This window comes from Chiloscyllium plagiosum, unplaced genomic scaffold (assembly GCF_037043375.1).
Source record: "Chiloscyllium plagiosum isolate Xiang-an unplaced genomic scaffold, Cpla_swu_hap1 HiC_scaffold_27, whole genome shotgun sequence".
NCBI lineage: Eukaryota > Metazoa > Chordata > Chondrichthyes > Orectolobiformes > Hemiscylliidae > Chiloscyllium > Chiloscyllium plagiosum.
Genome location: NW_028270165.1, coordinates 88,158,800 through 88,171,585, shown reverse-complemented (window position 1 = coordinate 88,171,585; position 12,786 = coordinate 88,158,800). Strand labels below are relative to the sequence as shown.

General features: G+C 43.4%; 1 protein-coding gene and 1 pseudogene across 1 annotated transcript in view; one reads left to right on the top strand and one right to left on the bottom strand.

Annotated features, from left to right (window-relative positions):
* Positions 1 to 12,786, bottom strand: part of LOC148144900 (uncharacterized) — a 492,750-nt gene that overhangs the window by 261,052 nt on the left and 218,912 nt on the right. The gene's annotated exons all lie outside the window — the stretch shown is intronic.
* LOC148144907 (uncharacterized) overlaps positions 1 to 12,786 on the top strand; it is an 81,222-nt pseudogene that overhangs the window by 66,856 nt on the left and 1,580 nt on the right.

Sequence of the window (12,786 nt, the reverse complement as noted above, 5' to 3'; positions counted from 1 at the left end):
GTCGAGATAAGCTAAAGTTGTTTAATATTCCATCCCATGTCACTGCAATCCTGGTGCTATAAAGCCTATGTGTTATGATTCTGCTCCACAACCAACGATGAAGGAGCAGTGCTTCGAAAACTAGTGATTCCAAATAAACCTGTCGGGCTATAACCTGGCATTGTGTGATTTTTAACGTTGAAAATCTGCAGTAATGCCAACATCTCCATACTGCGCATGCTACTCGGTGTCAGCAACGCACTGCGCATGTTCCACGGTGTCAGCAAACTATTACGCATGCTCACGCAACAAGCGGAAACACTCCGTGACCTTGTTTTGATAGACCAATAAGAAGCTCTGGAGGACCGGATGTAGACTGGTCCTCCTGCCAATCACAGCAAACCCATCGTCTGGATGCGGAAGTAGGACCATGTGCTTCTGAGGTGGTTGTTGCTGCTCCTGTCTCTCTGAATGAAGATTGAGCTTCACCCCAGACTGCAACTTCCTTCCTCTCTCCAACATCTGTGAGTTCAACACACTCTTTTCTCACCCCTTTTCCATTCCGGGGTTGAGCTGTTGACTTGCAGGAACTGAAGGGAAACGGAGTGAATCCAGGGAGGGGAAAGAATCTGGGAAAGTTAGTCCAGGTCTTTTTTTCAATGGCAAATACAGGAGAATTGACATTTCAGGCTCGAGCCTTTCATCAGCAATGATGTGTGGATGAACAAAGGGGCCTCTGCGTCCTTCTAATCCAGTCAATGCAAGTTGTCAGACAGGTGCAGCAAGTAGTGAGCAAGGCAAGTGGTTTATTAGCAAGAGGAATTGAGATCAGAAGTGGGGACGCCTTCCTGCAGTTTGGGCGTAATTGAATATATCCAAGGCTGAGTTCATCTGATTTTTGAACAACAAAGAAGTGATGATTATGGGGGAGGCAAGACCAGTGCAGATCACTTACTATGCTGACTATGTTCTCAAACTAAACTGGACCCACCTACCTGTGTTTAACCTATATCCCTCTGAACCTTTTATATTGGAGTCATAGAGATGTACAGCACAGAAACAGACCCTTTGGTCCAATTTGTCCATTCCTATCAGTTGTCCTAATCTAGTCTGTTTGCCAGCCCTGGGCCATATCCCTCGAACCCCTTCTATTATAGACCAATCCAAATGCCTCTTAAATTCTGTAATTATACCAGTCTCCACCACTTCCTCTGGCTGGTCATTTCATATATGCACTACTGTGTGAAAAGGCTCCCCTTTGAGCTCTTTTATGTCTTTCCCCGTTCGGCCAAAACCTTTAGTTCTGCACTACCCCACCACAGGGAGAAGACTTTGTCTATTTACCCTATCCATGCCTCTCATGACTTTATAAACCTCTAAGGTCATCCCTCAGCCTCCGACGCTCCAGGGAAACAGCCGCAGCCTATTCAGCCTCTCCCGAGAGCTATTTTTTTCAAATCTGGCAACATGCTGGTAAATCTTTTCTGAACCCTTTCAAGTTTCACACCGTCCTTCTGATGGGCAGGAGACCAGAGTTGCATGCAATATTCCAAGCACGCAATATTCCAAATGTGGTCTCACCAATGTCCTGTAGAGCTGCAACATCACTACCTCCCAACTCCTTTACTCAGTGCTGTAACCAACAAAGGAAAGCATGCCAAATGCTGCCTTCACTATCCTCTCTACCTGGGACTCGACCTTCAAGGAACTATGAACCTGCACTCCAAGGTCTCTTTATTCACCAACACTCCCCAGGACCTTATACACTTTATGCTAAGTCCTACTTTGATTTGCTTTTCCAAAATCCAGCACTTCACATTTATTTAAATTAACCTTCATCATTCATATACTAATCCAAATGTCTTTTAAATGTTCTAACTGTATCTGCATCCACCCCTTTGTCTGGAAATTCATTCCACACACAAACCACTCTCTGGGGGGAAGAAAATGGCGACGCTCATGTCCTTTTAAAATCTTTCTCCTCTCTCTCTTTCAAAATTTGCTCCGTAATCTTGACCCCCAGCCTAGAGAGAGGATTTTGGCCGTTCACCTGATCTATACCCCTCACGATGTTATAATCCTCCTCTGCTCCAGTGGAAAAATTTCCAGCTTATTAACCTGAATGTAGGTATATTCATGGCAGGTCAGGCAGCATCCGAGGAGCTACCTGATCTGCTGTGCTTTTCCAGCACCACTCTAATCTAGACTCTGGTTTCCAGCATCTGCAGTCCTTGTTTTAGCCTTTTACGTCGGTATAGTCAGATCTACTTATGATCTGTTCAATGCTGGTGCAAGCTCTACAGGCTAAATGCCCTATTCCTGCTCCCAATTTGCACACTCCTAGTCCAGAACAGCAAGAGACCATAAAACACAGGAGCAGAAATTAGGCCTCTGAGCCCATCAGGGGTGCTGCACTATTAAGTTCTGGCTGATAAGTTTCTCAATCCCATTCTCCCACTTTCTCCCTGTAACCCTCGATCCCCTTGATACTCAAGAACCTATCTATCTCCATCTTAAATCTACTCAGTGACCTGGCCTCCACAGCCTTCTGTAGCAATGAATTCCACATATTCACCACTCACCGGCTGAAAATGTTTCGCCTTATCTTTGTTCTAAAAGATATTCCTTTTACTCTGATGCTGTGCCCTCGGGTCCTAGAGACTCCTACCAATAGGAACATCTTCCCCATGTGCACTTTGTCCAGGCCATTCAGAATTCTGTCTGTTTCAATTAGATCTCTATTTCCCCCGAGTGTGGGTCTGTTAATCAGCATGAACCACACCCTTGAGGATGAGTTACAGCAGGAATTAGGTTCAGCAAAGTCAGAACGGGGGGGAGTGTTTGTGGGATGGAGATTCTCAGCTTTTAGGGGATGAGAGAGGAAATAAAGTTCAATATAAATTAGAATTGATCGGATGGGCTGATGGGCCGAGGAATGGCAACATGAATTTAATTTAGATAAATATGAGGTGTTACATTTTGAAAGGCAAATCAGGGCACGACTTACATAGTTAATGGGGAGTGTTGCTAAACAGTGTCCTTGCAGGTTCATAATTCCTTGAAAGTGGAATTGCAGGGAGACAGGATTGTGAAGAAGGCATTTGGTACGCTTTCCTTTATTGGTCAGAGCATTGAGTACAGGGATTGGGAGGTCATGTTAGGCCACTTTTGGAAAACTGTGTGCAATTCCAGTTGCCCTCCTCTAGAAGAACGTTGTGAAACTTAAAATGGTTCAGAAAAGATTTACAAAGATGTAGGCAGAGTTGGAGGGTTTGAGCGATAGGAAGATGCTGAATACGCCAGGGATAATTTCCCTGTAGCATTAGAGGCTGATGGGTGACCTTGCAGAAGTTTATAAGGGGTATGGATAGGTTGGATAGACAAAATCCTTTCCCCATGGTCGGCAACTTCAAACCTAGAGGGCATAGGATTCGCGTGAAAAGGGAAAGATTTAAAACGAACCTGAGGGGCAACTTTTTCACACAGAGGGTAGTACATGTTTGGAATGAGCTGCCAGAGGAAATGGTGGAGGCTGCTACAATTACAACATTTAAAAGGCATCTGGATGGGTATGTGAATAAGAAGGATTTAGAGGGATACAGGCCAAATGCTGGCAAATGGAATTAGATGAGTTTAGGATATCTGGTCGACATGGATGAGTTTGACCGAAGGCTCTGTTTCTGTGCTGTATGACTTTAATCATCTTGTGTGAAAGCAGAAGTGTTGTTGTGAAGATTGGACTTTCAGCGCAGCTTTCAAAGGTGTTTTGCCTTTACTGGAAGCAGAAGAAGTGACAATGAAATATTTCATTGGTGAGACAGCAACTGAGTACGTCTAGGATTTTGGTGGAAATTGGGAATCATTGCACTGTGGGGGTGAAGTGCTTTAAGGCTTACCAGCAGTAAGGACAGTGTGCTGATTGGGGTGCCCAGTGAAGGGTTAGGTGGAATTTTGAGTTAAACTGCTCATTTCTGCCAGCCTCCAACATTGTATTTCCAATGTTGTCCATCAGGAGGAGCGGTGAATCAGTAACTGGTATTGTTAGAAGCCTTAGGCTTTTCAGTACTGCAGGAAGGCATTGTTTCATCAGCATTGTAAACGTTACTGGCAGCAGAGGGAGGTGTGGGCTGTATTTACTAGAGGAGAAAGTGAGGTCTGCAGATGCTGGAGATCAAAGTTGAAACTTTATTGCTGGAACAGCACAGCAGGTCAGGCAGCATCCAGGGAACAGGAGATTCGACGTTTCGGGCACAGGCCCTTCTTCAGGAATGAAGAAGGGCCTGTGCCCTGTATTTACTAGAAACAATTAAGCATTTAGATAACGTACATACGAGAGGGCAGGGTGGGATTTGTCTTTCGATTTGCAGAAGGTGAGAGATTCTGGGAGCTGTGATCTGAGGCAAACACAACTGCGGTAAATCATAGAAGCCCTACAGTGTGGAAGCTGGCTATTCAGCCCATCAAGTCCATTCTGACCCCTCCGAAGAGCATCCTGCTCATACACCCCTCGCGCCCCCACCCCTTAGGGAATCAAGAGTTTGAGATAACACAAGTAAGAAGAGCTGAGATGATGGATAGATCAGCCACGATCTTAATAAATGGTGAAGCAGGCCAAACGGCCTACTCCTACTTCTATTACTATGAAACAATAACCCTGCATTTCCATTACCCACCTAACCTGTACATCCCTGGGCACTATGGGCAATTTAGCATGGCCAATCCAAATCAAGGTTGGTAAGCAATGTAGTGATGTGGAAAATGGACATCAGAGAAAAATAGAAAGGAACAAGGAGAATAAAAGTACCAGCAATTAATACTGGATTCAAAAGATTACAAACAATAAAACTAAAAGCTCAGTATCTGAATTTGTGCTTGTTATGAAAGGTTAGAGGTACTGTACCTTGAAGGGGTAGAGGTACTGTACCTTGAAGGGAGTTAAAAAGCTGAGCAGAACAAAGTGTTCGAAACAAGATGAGAATGTAATATTTGGTCAACACAAATAGAGCAACTGGGTTGCCATGAGGCACAAACAAATTCAAATTTGGTCAATCAGTTTAAATTTTGCCCCAAAGTCCAATCAAGTTTGAATTAAGTATTTTGATAATATTGATACCAATAAAATGATCCGATGTTTTGGACTATAAAATACGGCATTTTTGTGAGTTTTAATACTCTGTGTTGGACATAAAGAGTAAAGTTGTTAATTCTTACTTTAAATATTTACCTCTGGGATAGTACTTTGCCTCTCAAACTTTTACATATTACTGCGTGGGGTGAATCATTTCTGTGTTTCTGGTTTAATTTAGCAGAGGGGGTTACTCTGTGTCGTAATAGCGCTGCAACGTAACAAAAGTGAATGAATTGACTGCACACATTGAAGAGAATAATTATGATCTGGGACTCCTTACAGAGACATAGCTTCAGGATGACAAGGATTGGATCATAAATATTGAGGGGAGATGTGGCATGCAAGTCGAATGAGAAGCTAGGTAAAGGTAGCGGGTTGACGATCAGTGTCAAAGCACTGATCACAGGGTAGTCTGGTGTCAGCTTGGATTTCAGGTCCTGGTTTCTTTGTCCTCTATTGATCTCCCACACAGTTGTTGTCTGTTCTCAGCTCTGCTTCATTTCTGCTGAAGCTTTAACCTCCTTTGACACCTTCCGGAACAATAAAAGTCAATCAAAGTCCAACCCACAATCTCCCAGCCTGTCAACCATCCAGACACAGAGTATCATACCAGAAAATATAACAAAAAAGGCAAAAAGTTAGAATTAAACAGGTGCTTGTGTCTGTTCATTGGCAAGTAAACTAGAAATAAGGGTCTGCCAGGATTCTTATAGTGCCCTGATTGAAGAATTCTCTCTCCCTTACGTCTAAGTATTAGTACCCAGCTATGATTTATAACAATATTTACATCAACAGAAATAAAGCATCTGTTATGCAATAGACATAGAGATATACAGTATGGAACTAGACTTTTACTCTCTCTCGTGTGTGCGCGCGCATGCACACACACACCGAGGTCTATGGGGTGAATTTGTATTTGCAGATACCATCTATTTTGCTCAAAAAATGCACAATCTGCAGGCAGATAATACATGGAATATTTTATAAATTCCACTTTGGAAATAGAACCAGTCTGACTCAAAAAATGGGATACAGACAGACTCTGGCCTCACACCTTTAATGCATTGTCTGAGCTAAGTTGTCATCTTTTCTTACAAAAACCTTAAGTTATCTCGAGTAGGTGTCCTATAAGAAGTTCTGGGGTTTACATATTAATGACACCAGCAACTCATTCTAAAGATGAAAGACTTGACAATCCAGGTTTCTTCAATGTATCATTTCAGTGGCATGACTCTGTAATGTTTTGCTGTAAACTCAGTGTCTTATGATCTTATACTCCACAACCACCTGATGAAGGAGCAGTGCTTCCAAATAAACCTGTTGGACGGGCGTCATGTGATTTTTAGCTTTGCCCAGGTTAGGGTGGATTGGCCCTGCCAAATTACCCATGGTGCTCAGGGTTTTGCAGGTGTGGGAGAATTGTTAGAAGCGATTTGATTCCACCTTCTCATGACTGTGTGAACTTTGGTATGTTCTCCCCCTTCTGTCTGCGCGGGTTACCTCTGGGTGCTCTGGTTTCCTTCCACAGTCCAAGGATCTGCAGTTTCGGATGGATCGGCTGTGCTAAAGTGTCCAGGGATGTGCAGGTTAGAGTGGGTTAGCCATGGGGAACTGCAGGGCTGTAGAGTAAGTTGATGAGTCTGGGTGGGATGCTGTGTGGAAGGTCGGTGTGAATTTGATAGGTGAAATGGCCTGCAGGGATTATATAATTCATCTCCTTTAGCCATATGTGGATTGAGAAATGACCTGTTGTGGGAGGAGTAGGCTCCAGTTCATGGGACACTGCCCCAGTCCTGGGGAAGGTGGGAATTGTGCTGTCTCTCTCCCCACCCACTGCCCCCATCCATTCTCTCTCACCCCGCAACTCTCTGCCCCCCATTTTCTCTCTCTCCCCCTCATTCTCTTCCTCCACCCTTTGACCCCCGAGTCTTTCCTTTCAGCCCCCACCATCCTCTGTTCCCCCCAGTCTCTCAATGGCCCCCACACTCTGTCACCCTGTCTCTCTTCCAACTCCCACTGAACTTTCTCATGCCTCGAGCTCTCTTTGATCGCTGTATCAAGCTCTTAGAAGAGAGAGAGAATGGTTGGTGATGAAACTGCCTGGGAGATGGGGGTGCACGAGAAATGGCTGATCTTTCAAATTGAGAATAGCTAAAATAATATATTCAGAAACAGCATTAAAGTTTGAATGCATGTTCAATTTTATATTAAGACAAAGCTGCAGCCATCTTTCTCAAACTTGCTTTGAACTATGTGCAGTTGAGGACAGGCTGTTCGGGGTGAATGAGGCTTTTGCTCGAAATGTCAATTTTCCCGAAATGTCAATTTTCCTGCTCCTCGGAAGTTGCCTGACCTGCTGTGCTTTTCCAGCACCACATTCTTGACTCTAATCTCCAGCATCTGCAGTACTCACTTTCTCCTGTTAGGGGTGAATGGCCGAACCATAGTCTTGAAAAATTGGTTCTGTTAGAAGGTGTAGAGGTGTACTCTACCTTCAAGAGAGTTGAAAAGCGAGCAGAACCACCTGACATAGCACCAAACGTTCTGAACAAGGTAACAATTTAACATTTGGTCGAACAGCACAGTAGCTGGGTTGCCTGGAGACAAAAACATACTCAATTTTGGCCAATCGATTTAAATCTTGCCCCAAAATACTGAATTCCAATCAAGTTTGAATTTAGTATTTTGAGAATATTTGTTAGCACTGCTGCCTCACACCACCAGGGTCGATTCCAGCCTTGGGTGACTGACTGTGTGGAGTTTGCACATTCTCCCCGTGTCTGCGTGGGTTTGCTCTGGGTGCTCCAGTTTCCTCCCACAGTCCAAAGATGTGCAGGTCAGGTGAAGCGACTATGCTATATTGCCCATAGTGTTAGGTGCATTCGTCAGAGGGAAATGGGTCTGGGTGGGTTACTGTTTGGAGTGTCAGTGTGGACTGGTTGGACCGAAGGGCCTGGTTCCGCACTGTAGGGAATTTAATCCAATCTAATATTAACACCAATGAAACGATTTGATGCTTTGGAGTACAAAATCAAAACAAAAAGTTGAACAGTTACAGGAGAACTGCCAAAAGACCAACAAATGTAGGCTGCGAGTGAGAACTCTGAGAGTACCTGTCCAGAGGAGTCTGCACATAGAAAAAACATCGACACCGACCTGGAGAGCAAATCTACAGAGGAAGATACAAAGAGAAGATTTAACAGCTGGCTGGGTTTAAAGTTTGAATCTTTAGGTAAATCTTAATCAGGGGTTTTTATTGGACTGGTATCGTATAGGGGAAGGTAGAAGATAGGTTCGAGACAGGAGTTGTAAATAGTTGTTAATTAATTATTCTCCGTTAGACTTTAATAAATAAAGTTGTTAATTTTTACTTTAAATACTGACCTTTGGGAATAGTTTCTTGGTTCTTGAATTTTCAGATTACTGCATGGGTTAAACCTTCTCTATGTTGCTGGTTTAAATTAGGTGGGGGAGGTTGCACACAATGTTTTAAAATTTGAGGGCTTTCGTCCGAGATTTGAACTGGTTTAGACAGATTTGAATAGATTTGGCGGTACGAAAAATCCCAGCAGATTTAAACACTTGCAAGTTAGTGTCCCAGATCATTAAATAAAACTTTAAATAGTGACTTTTAGAAACAGTTCCTTACCTCTTGAATTTTCACATTACCACATGGGGTAAATCTTTTTTGGGTTTAAATTAGTTGGGGGGGGGGGTGCAGTCCGTGTCATAACAATTCTGACTATATAGAAACAGTAGTGGAGTGTGGAAACAAACTGTTTGTTCCGTGCCAATCGGATATCCTAAATTAATCTAGGTCCATTTGCCAGTTCCTGGCCCATATCCCTCCAAACCTTCCTGTTCATATACCCATCCAGATGCCTTTTGAATATTGTAATTGTACCAGCCTCCACCACTTCCTCTGGGAGCTCATTCAATCCACGCACCACCCGCTGCGTAAAATAGTTGCCCTTTAGGTCCCTTTTAGTCCTTTCCCCCCTCACCCTCATATAAATCAATTGCTGCTTTTTCTGAACAGGCTCAGTGGCTGGCATTGCTGCCTTATAGCGCTCGGGACCCAGGTTTGATCCCAGTCTCGAGCAACTGTCTGAGTGGAGTTTGCACCTTCTCCCCATGTCTGCATGGGATTCCTTTGGTGCTCCGGTTTCTCCCCACAATCCAAAGATCTGCAGGTTTGGAGAGGGCACTTGTGGGGAATTAACTTTCACACTTTTTTTCTACTCCTTAGGTCCCTTTTAAATCTTTCCCCTCTCACCCTCAACCTATGCCCTCCAGTTTGGGAGTCCCCTACCCTGAGGAAAAGATGAGTCGTCAAATAAAATGCAAAAGGAATAAAATGTGGAGCTGCAGGATAAATATAAAATGTCGCTCCAGCCTTTCTTGTCTCCGAGTGTCATTTGGGCACAAAACCTGTCGGTAACACCAGCAACGTCACAGAGCATCTTGCGCATGCTCCTCGGTGACAACACACTACGCATGTTCGCCGGTGTCAGCAAAACCTGCGCGTGCTCCTAGGTGACAACACATACTGCGCATGTTCGCCAGTGGAGGACCGGAAGGAGCGTGGTCCTCCTAATCAGAGACACCCCTATTGTGTGTGTCTCTCTCTCAATCTCAATTTATGGAGGGGAGAGATTCTGGAAAAGTTGGGCCAGGTCTGTGTCTCAGTTGGCAAACTCATGGAAAATGCAGTACCACGATGTGAAGTGATAGCATTCCCTGTGGGCGGGGAAGCAGAAAGGAGATGCATTGTTTAAATGGTGATATATTGGGATGTGGAGAAAGTGAGGACTGCAAATGTTGGAGATCAGAGTCAAAAAGTGTGGTGCTCGAAAAGCACAGATGATGAGGCAGCATCCGAGGAGCAGGAGAGTCAGCGTTACAGGCATGAGCCCTTCATCAGGAATGTGTATAAAGGGGCCTCAGCGTCCTTCCATACCAGTCAATGCCAGTTGTGAGATAGGTGCAGCAAGCAATGAGCAAAGCAGGTGTTATCTTAGCAAGAGGAATTGAGATCAGAAGTGGGGATGTCTTCCTGCAGTTATGGGATCATTGAATATATTCAAGGCTGAGTTCATCTGATTTTGGAACAACAAAGAAGTGGATGTTTATGGGGGAAGGCAAGGAAATGGTTTTCAGACCATTGCAGAACAATTACCGAGTCAAACAGCACAGAAACAGTCCCTTCAGACCAACTACTCCATGCTATGTTCTCAAACTAATCTAATCCCATCTGCCAGTGTTTGGCCTATATCCCTCAGTCACAAAGCTGGTCCTTTTTACTAAAAGCTGGTCATTCTTCTCAAGGATGCTGTGTCCTTGGTTTTTTTTTCAGAGGGGTGGTAAAAAAAACCCGGGCTCCGAAGTGACTGGTTTAGTACAGAGATGAAAAACAGTATTGGGAGGCATTTTTGGTTATATGTGAACAGATGAGACTTGAGGCCAAAGCTTTTGTTTTAGAAGTGACCTGTACAATGAAAGGGGAGTGGTCAGTCCTGAAAGGTGAAGTCTCGTTTGGGTGAGTTAAGCAGTGGACTATGTGGAGAAAGGCTGCTAACACTGTCTCCTTCTGCCCTTCTAACTTCAACTGTAAGCCTCTGTTTCAGTTTTACTTTGTTTAAGGGATTTGTTTTTTTTTGGTACTGTTGTGTACCAGCATTGGGAAGAGTGTTAAGAGTTTCTCCACAGCTTGTACTGTACTTAATAAAGTTTGGTTGTTCACAGAAGTTGGCGTATTGCAGTGTAAGAAGCTCAAGCAAAAGAACTTAACAAAGGAACCTAAGGGATAAGTCTTTCATGCAGAAAGTGGCATGTTTAAGGAAAGAGCTGTCAGAGGAAGTGGTGGGTGCTGGTACAATTATGACATTAAAAGGCATCTGGATGGGTATACGATTAGGAAGGGTTTAGACGATATGGGCCAAATGCTGGCAAATTGGCCGAGATTAGGTTAGGTTATCTCGTTGGCACGCATGAATTAGACCGAAGGGTCTGTTTCTGTGCTACATATCTCTATCACTCTGGCTTGCCACTAACATTTGCCACATCTATATGTACAGTTTCTCTCTGGTGTCAGTGTCAATGCCTTGATATCTCATTCTTAACTGGACTGGCAGTGCTTGGAATAGAATGCGGCAAAATGAGGGCAATTCACATAAAACATTCCCCTATGCACCGATAGTGGGAGCATGGGGATTCCAACCGGAGTTTACAGATGCCAATTTTAAACTCTGGAGATCCAGGGGTATCTCATGTTTAGGGGATCTATTTAAAGATGGGGTCCTGATGTCTTTTGAACAGCTGCGTCAGAAATTCGGATGACCTAATGGAGACCTCTTTCGATACTTCCAAATTCGAGATTATATACAGAAGAAGACCATGTTATCAGATAGTCTTTATAAATCAGATAGAGAATGTAGTGTCCTACGACCAGTGGGGGTATTTTCCGTCAGTACTATTTATCATTTACTACATGATAAAGTATCGGGAGATATGTATAATCTGCTTAAAACATGAGATCAGGTTTGGGACTAGAAATCTCTGTAGAAACGTGGAATGATATTTGGGAAAATGCTAGAAGAATTACTATCTGTAACAGAACCCAGGCTATCCAGCTGAAGATACTTCATAGGGCCCATATAGCACCGGTTCGATTGGCAAAATTTAAGGCAGGAGCATCTCCAATGTGTCCTAAATGCAAAATAGAAGTGGGCACTCATGTACATTGCCTATGGACCTGTCATAAGATCCGTAGATATTGGACTAAAGTAGCAAGTACCCTGACAGAAATTTTAGGAACGGAAATTAAAGTGGACCCTGTATCTCTCCTCTTGGGCTTTTCAAATCTTCCCTCCCTGGACACGTACGGGAAGAGACTATTTTCTATTCTTTCTTTCGTGCAAGGAAAAATATTTTGGTGAACTGGGCGACTGAGGGCCACCCTGGACTTTCAAATTGGCACAGATTAATTATGGAATGTATTCCCCTTGACTTCCTTACAAATATGGTGCACCGAAAGACCGAATTATTTTATAAAATATGGCAGCCCTTCTTGAATTACATAAATACAGATATTTCGGCTATCCTAACAAGGGCTTTTATTTAATTGAGATTACAAACCTGGCTGGTCCGGGGCCCCTCGGGGGACGAATCCCGCACGAATACGGGTTTTATTATATCTGATGCTAACACATCCCGAGCATGTAAGAGACTTAAATATGCACTCTGGTTAGTTGTAGGTTAGATTAGTAGATAGTTGAGTTTTGTTTGTCTTTTTTTCTTTTTTGTTTTTTTTCTGTTTTTTGTTAAATTTTGGCTGTTGTATATTTGAGTTAATTGTATATCAATGTTTATATCTGAGAGTTTTGTTTATTTTTGTAAACTTGTTAAAATGTTAAATTTCTAATAAAAATATCTATAAAAAAAAACTGGATTGGCAGTGATGACTTTTGTAATCTTTTCTTACAGACTATCTGAAGGCAGAAGTTTCAAGTTAACAGATAAAGGGCTTATGTCCAAAATGTTGATTCTCCTGCTTCTCTGATGCTGCTTGCCGTGCTGCGCTTTTCCAGCGATGCAGTTTTTGACTCTGACTCTCCAGCGTCTCCATTCCTCACTTTCACATCAATGTCTGACAGTTACTCAATCCATCAGGACCGCAA